Here is a 10,503-nt window from a genome sequence, read left to right as displayed (position 1 = left end):
GCTTAGTCATCCCCCAAGCTGGAGGAGACATCTTGCTGAGGCAGAGCACTCCCTTCTAAGTGGTATCAGCCTGAGGGGAAGCAATAGGCCCGCCTGCAGGTATTACTCTGCCCCATCCTGTGGTGCTTCAACTTGACTGCTGATTACAGATGGACTAGATTAATAAAGGAAGGAGATGGCTACAGACTAGATCTCTGGTAGCGTCCAATAGGCTGCCTAGGGCCAGATTAGGACAACACCTGACATCACCAGAGGCAGATCCAGAAAGAAGAAAACAAATTAATTCCACCTGGGTTGTCTTCATGCTTTACATTATTTTTTCTCCTGCATAGCTTTTTAACATTTGTTCACCTTCAAGTTTGTGCATATTAAGTCACTAGTTTCTATACTATATTTCAAATCTCGTAGTTTGCTCCTTCTCTTCATTTTACCTTCTTTTCATTTTAAATTTTATTTTCTCTCTTGCTATGACTTATTTCCATTATACACTATTACTATTTCTCCCCACTCCAGCCTGTCAAAACCATTTTTCTTGTCATTAAGTCATCTCACAATCTTTTTCCTGTTCTTAAAATACTCTTATTCTCTCTCCACTGTTATCAGTCTTTGCTCCTAGATTGTGGATGTGGTGGTTGCATTTCTCCAATTTCATCTCTAGATGTTCACTATTTTTGTTTTTCAAATGTCAAATTTTACCATTTCCCTAACCTACTCCATTTTGCCTTCCTCCTGCCCTTTTTTTTTCATTTTAAATTTTAACTTTTCCATGCCTCAGCCTGTTTTCATTACTGTCATATTCCTTCTTTCTCTATCATCTCATAATCACATCTCTTTCCCCTAGACATCTGTCAAGCTTTTCTTTTTTCCCTCTTATTCCCCTCCCTCTTGTATTAATATTTGCTCACTGTTGTTCATAGTGGTGGATCTTTTTCTTCAGTTTGGATCCTTTTTTCTTTTTCTTAATATACTTAAAGTTTTTTAATTTTTAATTTTAATTTTTTAATTTCTGTTTAAACCTAACACTATTCATTTCCCTTCACTTACTTGATTCTACCTTCTTCCCTCCCTGTTTTATTTACGATGTAAATTTTCCTTTGTCCTTTGCCATGTCCTTATTCCCTACTCATTATTGTTGCTACTTCCTCTACCCTCTCAAAATCATTTTTCTTTCAGGTAGCTAGCCATCTCATATCTCATATTCATTTAACTTTCTTGTAATAGTCTTAATCTCTTTACAGCTATATTGATACTGGCTTATTTGCTGTTGATAGTGTGATTGTGGGTGGGGGTTAATTTTGCAGGTAGAAGTTTGTTTCCTGGGCTGTTTGGTTTTGTTCTGGCAGCACCTGCACAACAGCATACACGACATGGTGGGTGGAATGACCCTCAGCCACCAGAGGGAAGGTCCCACCAAAGAACAACCTAACAACCAAAACCCAATTACAACCAGAGAGCCCACATAAATGGCATAAATGGCATCCCAAGAGCATCAAGTTCAGGACATCAAGGAGACTGCACCACTGAACCCCACAGGTCTACCACAGAAGATCACACCAAAAAGACTGGGAGTCAAAGTAGATCAATCTAAGAAGCAGAAACAAACCTGAAGGATCACATACAATGTAGAGACAATTCCCAATCAAAAGGAAAGGAGGAATCCCCAGAAAGAATGCTAAATGAAATTGAGGCAAGCAAACTATCAGACACTGAGTTCAAAATAATGGTTATAAGGAAGCTCAATGAGCTCAGTGAGAGCTACAAAGAATGCCAGGGAATCTACACAGAACTTACTGCAAACTACACTAGCATGAAAAAGGACACACAAAATAATAAGAGCCAGGAGGAAATGAAGAATGCAATTACCTGAAATGAAGAACACAGTAGAAGGAATTCCAAGCAGGCTAGATGAAGCAGAGGATTGAATCAGTGAGCTGGAAGGCAAGGTAGAAAAAGATTCCCACAGGGCAACAAAACAAAACAAAAAGGCTCAAAAAGAATGAAAAGGGTTTAAGGGAACTGCAGGACAACATAAAATGTAATAATATCCATATAATAGGGATACCAGAAAGAGAAGAAGAGCAAGGGATAGAAAACCTATCTGAAAAAGCTATGACAGAAAACTTCTCTAACTTGATGAGAGAAAAAGTCATGCAAGTCCAGGAAGGACAGAGGGTCCCAATCAAGATGAACCCAGAGAGGCCCACTCCAAGCCACATCAAAAATAAAATGGCTAAATTTAAAGACAAAGAGAATCTTAAAGGCAGTAAGGGGAGAAACAGTAACATACAAGAGTGCTCTGATGAGGCTATTACCTGATTGCTCAAAAGAAACACTACAAGACAGAAAGGAATGGCAAGAATTATTCCAAGTAATGAAAAGCAAAGGGCTGCAAGCACCATTACCAAGCAAGGCTCTCATTTAAAATGGAAGGCAAACTAAAGAGTTTCACAGACAAGAAAGGCTTAAAAGAATACACCTCCACCAAACCAGCACTGCAAGAGATGCTAAAGGGACTGCTTTAAGAAGATGAAGAAAAAGAGAGAGAGAGAGAGAGAGAGAGAGAGGGAGGGAGGGAGGAAGGGAAAAAGAGGGACACACAGGTACAAAGGGGAAAAATGGCAATGAGTAAGTACCTATCGATAATAATCTTAAATGTAAATGGATTAAATGTGCCAATCAAAAGACATAGAGTAGCTGAATGGATGAGAAAAGAGGACCTGAATAATGCTGTCTGCAAGAGAACCACCTCACAATAAGATCTACAGAGACTGAAAGTGAAGCGATGGAAAAAAAAATATTCCAAGCAAATGGACATAAAAAAAAAAAAGCTGGGGTAGCAATACTTATATCAGACAAAATAGATTTCAAAACAAAGGCCAAAGCAAGAGACAAGGAAGATCACTACATGATACTTTAAGAGAATATTTCATCAAGAAGATATAACCCTTGCAAACATATATGCAGCCAACATAGGAGAGCACCCACATATATATGGAAAATCATGGAGGACTTCAAGAAAGATATTGACAGCAGCAAACTCACAGTAGGAAATTTTAACACCCCATTGTAAACAATGGACAGATCTTTCAAGCAAAGAATCAACAAGGATATTGTGGCATTGAACAGTACTCTAGATCAAATGGGCTTAATTGATAAATATATATATATATATATATATGTATGTATAGAATCTTTCACCCCAAAGAAACAAAATATACATTCTTTTCAAATGCACATGGAACATTTTCAAAGACAGACCACCATGGTAGGACACAAAACAAGCCTCTACAAACTCAAAAAAATTGAAATCATATCAAGCACCTTCTCAGATCATAATGGCTTGAAACTAGAAACCAACCTCAAGGAGAAAACTCAAAAACGTTCAAATTCATGGAGACTGAATAACAAGCTATTAAATAATGAATGGGTTAACAGTGAGATCAAGGAAGAAATCAAAAAGTTTCTGGACACAAGTAAAAATGAACACAAGACACCCCAAAATCTAAGGAACACAGCAAAGGCAGTCCTGAAATGGAAGTTATAGCAATACAGGCCTACCTAAAAAAATAGATAGTAAAATTTCAAATAAACAACCTAAGCCAACATCTACAAGAACTAGAGGAACAACAACAAAGCCCAGAGAGAGCAGAAGGAAGGAAATAATCAAGGTCAGAGCAGAATTAAATTAAAAGAATAAGTCAAAGGATCTGTAAATCCAGGAGCTGGTTCTTTGAAAAGATAAACAAAATTGACAAGCCATTAACCAGAACCAACAAGAAAAAAAGAGGATCTAAATAAATAAAATCAGAAACCAAAAAGGAGAAATTACAATGGATAAACCACAGAAATGTACAAAGGATTGTCAGAAATTACTACAAACAACTATACGTGAAGAAATTTGATAAGCTGGGTGAAATGGACAAATTTCTAGAAACATATAATGTTCCAAAACTGAATCAAGTAGAAGCAGAAAACATGAATAGACTGATAACAACTAATAAAATTGAAGCAGTAATAAAAAAAACTCCCAGCACACAAAAGCCCTGGATTAGATGGCTTCACAGGTGAATTTTACCAAACACTTAAGGAAGAGCTAACTCCTATCCTTTCCAAACTATTCCAAAAAATTCAAGAAGAGGAAAGACTCCCAAACTCATTTTGCAAGGCAAGTATTACAAAATCAGGTAAAGACACAACAAAGGAAGAAAGAAAACTACAGGCCAATCTTGCTGAATGAACATAGATGCCTCAAGTCCTCAACAAAAGATTGGCAAACTGGATTCCACAGTAATTAAAAAGATCATATACCATGATCAAGTGGGATTCATCCCAGGGATGCAAGGATGGTATAATATTTGCAAATCAATAAATGTAATATACCATAAACAAAATAAAAGACAAAAACCACATGATCATATCAATAGATTCTGAAAAAGCATTTGGTAATGTACAGCACCTACTTATGATAAAAACCCTTGGCAAAGTGAGAATAGAGGGAACATACATCAACATAATAAAGGCCATAGGCGAGAAACCTACAGCTAACATCATACTACACAGGCAAAAACTAAAAGCTTTCCCCCAAGAACAGGAACAAGACAAGGTGTCTGCTTTTACCACTCTTATTCAACATAGTACTGGAAGTTCTAGCCACAGTTATCTGACAAGAAAAATAAATAAAAGGCATCTAAATTGAAAAGGAGGAAGTAAAACTATCATTATTTGCAGACAACATGACAGTGTACATAGAACACCCTATAGTCTCCACCAAAAAACTAACTACACATGACCTAATAAGTAAATTTGGCCAAGCACCAGGATATAAAGTCAATATTCAGAAATAGAAGGTATTTTTATACATCAACAATGAAATATCAGAAAGGGAAACTAGGAAAAAATCCCATTTATTATAGCAACAAGAAAAATTAAGTACCTAGGAATAAATTTAACCAAGGAGGTAAAAAACCTGTACTCAGAAAACTACAGAATGCTGAAGAAAGAAATTAAGGAAGATACAAATAAATGGGAGCATATGCCATGTTCATGGATTGGACAAATTAATATCATTAACCTATCTATACTACCCAAAGCAATCTATAGATTCAATGTAATCCTTATTAAAATACCAATAAAATACTTCACAGAATTAGAATATTTCAATAATTTATATGGAACCAAAACCAACCCCAAATAGCCATAGCAATCTTGAGAAAGAAGAACAAAGTAGGAGGGATCACAATACCTGATATCAAACTATACTACAATGCCACTGTAATCAAAACACTCATACTGGCATCAGAACAGTCACACATGGAGCAGAACAGAGAGCTCAGAAATAAACCCAAGTTTCTATGGTCAATTAATATTTGGCAAAGAGGGCAGGAACAGAAAATGGAGGAATAATAGTCTCTTCGACAAATTGTGTTGGGAAAACTGGAATGGTACATGCAAAAAAGAAAGAAAGAAAGAAGTTAGATCACCAATTTACACCATACACCAGAACAAACTAAAAATGGATAGAGACTTCAACATAAGCCATGACACCATAAAAGTCCTAGAGGAAAATGTAGGCAGTAAACTTCAGATATCCCACATTGCAACATCTTCACTGACATACCCTCAAGGGGAAGGGAAATAAAGGAAAGAGTAAACAAATGGGACTACATCAAATTAAAAATATCTGCATGCATGGCTAAAGAAAACATCAAAATGAAAAGGGAATCAACTGTATTGGAAAACATATTTGCCAACGATACCTCGGAAGAGGGGATTGATCTCCAAAATATATAAACAACTCACACAACTCTACTCCAGGAAGACAAACAATCCAATTAAAAAATGGGCAAAGGACCTGAAGAGATACTTCTTCAAGGAGGATATACAGAGGGCCCAGAGACATGAAAAGATGCTCAGCATCATTAACCATCAGAGAGATGCAAATTAAAACCACAATGAAATACAACTTCATACTGGTCAGAATGGCCACCATAAACAAATCAACAAACAATAAATGCTGGCGAGGTTGTAGAGAAAAGGGAATGCTAGTTCACTGTTGGTGAGAATGCAGACTGGTGCAGCCACTGTGAAAAACAATGTGGAATTTCCTCAGAAAAATAAAAATGGAATTGACTTTTGATCTGGCAATTCCATTGCTGGAATTATACCCTAAATACCCTGAAACACCAATTCAAAAGAACCAATGCACTCCTATGTTCATAGCAGCATTATTTATAATAGCCAAGTGCTGGAAACAGCCTAAGTGCCCGTGAGTAAATGAGTGGGTACGTTTACACAATGGAGAAAGAAAGGAGGAACTCCTACCCTTCACAATAGCATGGATGGAACTGGAGAATATTCTGCTAAGTGAAATAAGCCAGGCAGTGAAAGATAAATGACATATGATCTATAAGAGGAACCTAATGAAGAAAACAAACAAATGAGCAAAATAGAATCAGAGTCATGGAAACAAAGAACAGACTGACAGGAACCAGAGGGGAGAGGAAGAGGGGTAAGGGAGGAGAGAAGGGGAAGAGCCCAGTTAAAGAACAAGTATAAATAACCAATAGACATGGACAACAGGGTAGGGATTGACTGTGGGAATGGTAGGTGGGCAGGGCATGGAGCACAACAGGGGAAAATTGGACAACTGTAATAGAAAACATTTTAAAAAAAGAAAAAAAGTAGAATGGGGAGAGGATGAGAAATTGAGTCAAGGATGATCCCAGGGTTTTGGATGGCCACTTGGGTAAGGGCAGTTTGGGGAGAGGTGAGTTAAGAGAATAAGTGATACTATATTGTGAAAAGAAGGGGAGAAAAGTAAGAGGCTTTTTTACTTAAGAGCATGTTTATAGTCTGATGGGAATGATTTATTAGAATATTAGTTGAGAACACGATCTCAATCAACTGGAAATAATTTGATACCATTCAACATTCATTTATGATAAAAATTGGAATAAATGAGGCATTACAATAGCTTGGGAAATCCTGCCCTATTGCAAAGGAGATATTTAATGGTGAAGTATTAGAAGCATAACCTTAAAAATCAAGACAGTGGCTATCATCAGTGTTGTGCTGAAAGACGGGCCATTGATTATTTGCCAAGGGAAGCAGTATGACCAGAGCTGGTCTTTGAAAGGAGTATCCTGTGGGCACTGCATTGTGGATGGGAGGCTGTTAAAATGCTGCATGTGCCTAAAGCATTTGTGAATATGCACATAAGGATTTCTAAAAGTGCTTAGTTATAAAACCTTAATAATAATCACCACTATAATTTCTTGAAGAAATTATACATGTAAATACCCTTAACAAAACCCATGATCCTGAGGATGCAGTACAATCTGTTAGACATACAGTCATTGTGAGCATTGTGAGCATTGTGTTCCTTGTGTCCATTTAAAAATTAGCAGAAGTCTGTTTTTAGCAAATGGGCACACTGCGGTTCATGCTAGAGGGAAAATAAGTAGTACTGAAATGTCGGTTTCTTGAAATAACCCTTTCCCTGAACTTCCACCTATAAAACCACTAGGGCTGAAGTGATCATATAGCACCTATGGCTTTTCAATCATGGCTTGGACTTACACAGTCTAGAGGAGAGGGAAGTCTCCAAACACTTCTCTTTTTTGTTTAAAATGTACTTGATTTTATTTTCCTTTTACCATTTTAGCCCAACTGCCTAAAATTAGTACATGAGGATGACATAGTAAGCGATGCTAAAAGAAATCACATGCTATATCCATTCCCAGTGCAAGATAGGGACACTGAAAACTCAAGACTGTTGCTAAGTCAAGTAGAATAACTTACCTTCTGATGAAGTAAAGAATACAGTTTTGAGGAGTAGGAGTCCATTTTTTCTTCTTTTTCTGAAAAGTACTACATGTTCATTGCAAAATAAATTCAAGCAAGGGAATTGCCTTGAAATTCTATACTGCAGAGACAGCTACTGTTAACATTGTGGTGAATATTCTCCATATTTAGACCTGTATATATATATATAATTTTTAATACATACTGTTCAAGAGTTATTCTGTATAATTACAAATCCAAGTGGAACACTGTAAAGTTTCAAAGTAACAGTTTGGAGCTGAAAATAAAGTTGGAATCCAACAAATCTCTGTAAGTGAGGCCATATGGTATGAAAGAGCACTGGACACTGAAGCTAGGAAAACCAGCTTCTGGTCCCTCACACCAGCCATCTGATGTTGGGACAAAGTACTTCCTTCATCTTCTCTGAGCCTACTTCCTCATCTGTAGAACAGAAAGCCAGGTTCATTTAGGTAAAAACACTACAAACTAAAGAATAGTATCCTTAGATGTATTTCTTAGTATATTTATATGAGTGTCAGTAGAAAGCTCCTATCACATAAGGTGACTAAAGCCACCCTAAGTTTTACATGTATAAGCTAAACCAAGAATTCTAGAATTTTTATATACTTGATCTTATTGATTTTTAAAAATGAATTTGTTTGTTGTGCTCATTTCAAACCCTGGTTCTCCACTTTTTGCTAGAGTATTTTAAACCTGATAAAAGGCCTGCCAAGGAAATTTTTAGTCCAGACCCTTATTTCCCACAGTTGGGGATACAAAAGGCTGAGAATTAAAGCAAATCAGGATGCTAAAAGCGGCTTCCTGATGCTACAAGGTTGCAAATTGGTCACCTATGCTCTGCAACTATCCCTCCCCCAAGATGTTTTCAAGAAAAGAATTTATGGTCACCATATAAAAATTGAAGGATAATTAAAAAACACCTATCCACTAACTATGGAAAAATGATAGATGAGGCTTACTTTGGGCTCACATTCCCAGTCAACCGAAAAGACTACATACGTCCTGGAGCATGTAGCTGACTTGGCCTGCTCTGTTATTTTACATTCTTGCCTGGCTGGCCCCACCAGCAGATGAGTTTGCTTTTCCCACACTGCCCCCCATACTGTGCACATGGAGTTGATGGTCAGCCTCCTACATTAATTATCTAGGAGAATCTAGCCAAAGAATTCTTGACCTTCATCCTACTTCTGGTAGCTTCCATAATTTTCTGGTTTTAGTCATGAAAGGCACAATATGAAAATATCAAATGATATTTATTTGCTAAGTGATATAGAGCTAAACACTTCACTGTGTTTGGTTCCTTTCAAATATTGGTGAATTTAAAAAAAATCAAAGTTGGAAACTTAATCTTGTCACTTTTATAAAGCCGTATCATTTGTAATACACTGTCCCAGCATGAAATGGAGTCACTGGAAAGAATTGCCTTTTGTAATTATTTTGTAAAGCATTAATACCAATTTTTCTTGGTAAAATTTGATTGTGCATCAATTTTATCTATTCAATAGGAGATAAAGGAATATTTGAAAGCCATGCCAAATTATGGTAATCTATTTTGCTATATTAGAAAGAACAGCTTTTGGTCATTTTTAATGTACTAACTAGCAGAATTTTAGGAATGGAAATACTGTCTAAAAACCATTTCTTGTTATTAAGTACCTATACTTAACTTTACCTGAACCAAAGTACTAAAAGAATACCTATCTCATTTGCTCACTGAGCACATACACTGCAATACATGTATGATTTTATGACTGAACATTAGTCCTTTGTAATCTAACCAATCATTAATAGTAATTGATAGATTACTGATTGTTAGCAAATCCATTTCATAATCCCAAATTAATCCTTGATACGGTTTTTAACCTATTTTTAAAAAAGGATTAATAGCTGATACTTGAAATATTACGTTCCCATGATTACAGGAAACAAGAGGGGGCAGGGGCTATGCTAATCCCTCACTTAATGCTATCAAACTCACGGTTGTTAGTAACAAACCTCAATACCTCCCTGATAGCAATGGAAGAGTGAAGTTGAATCCCTATATGGAAAGTAGGAAAAGCTCTAATAATCATGGTTCGGGTTTGAAAGCCATAGAGCCACAGGTTTGCATTATTCTTGTGTTTCTGAAGACCTACAAAAGATATCAAGAATTTGTAGCAGTTTGGTCCAGGATACTGTAAGCTTGAAATACTTGGTCAAGTGGGAGGGCCTTACTCCTAATCGTCATAAATCTCTCATAATGGCATAAGTTTCCCTGTACAGATTGGATATAAAAAGTAAAAGGGACAATTTGCCAGTGAATGATCAGCCTTCAATCCACCTATCATGTATCATAAATGTGAGACTGCCTTGGGGAACTGACCACTTAGCCAAGACTGCCAGTAGGTGGTACCTTGACAACTTCGACAACTCTTAGAGGTTACCAGAGACCTTTTCTCCAAGTGTCTGCAATTACTGGAGTATCAATGTTGATAAAACTAAATATTTGGTTTTTGAGGATTTTGCTTCTCTCAAAACCCTCTAGGTTAGAGGCTGTTTGTTCATACACACCTCAGGAACTTTGGGCCAAGAAGCAGCACAGTTTCCTCTCCTGGTCATTGGCCACTCTTGACCCTATACCCATTTTGTCCCTTGACCTGTTTCTAAAAGTGCTATGCCGCTGTCATGATGCTGGTGCCT

The sequence above is a fragment of the Phyllostomus discolor genome, chromosome 7 (genome assembly GCF_004126475.2).
Source record: "Phyllostomus discolor isolate MPI-MPIP mPhyDis1 chromosome 7, mPhyDis1.pri.v3, whole genome shotgun sequence".
NCBI lineage: Eukaryota > Metazoa > Chordata > Mammalia > Chiroptera > Phyllostomidae > Phyllostomus > Phyllostomus discolor.
This window is presented reverse-complemented; position numbering follows the sequence as displayed.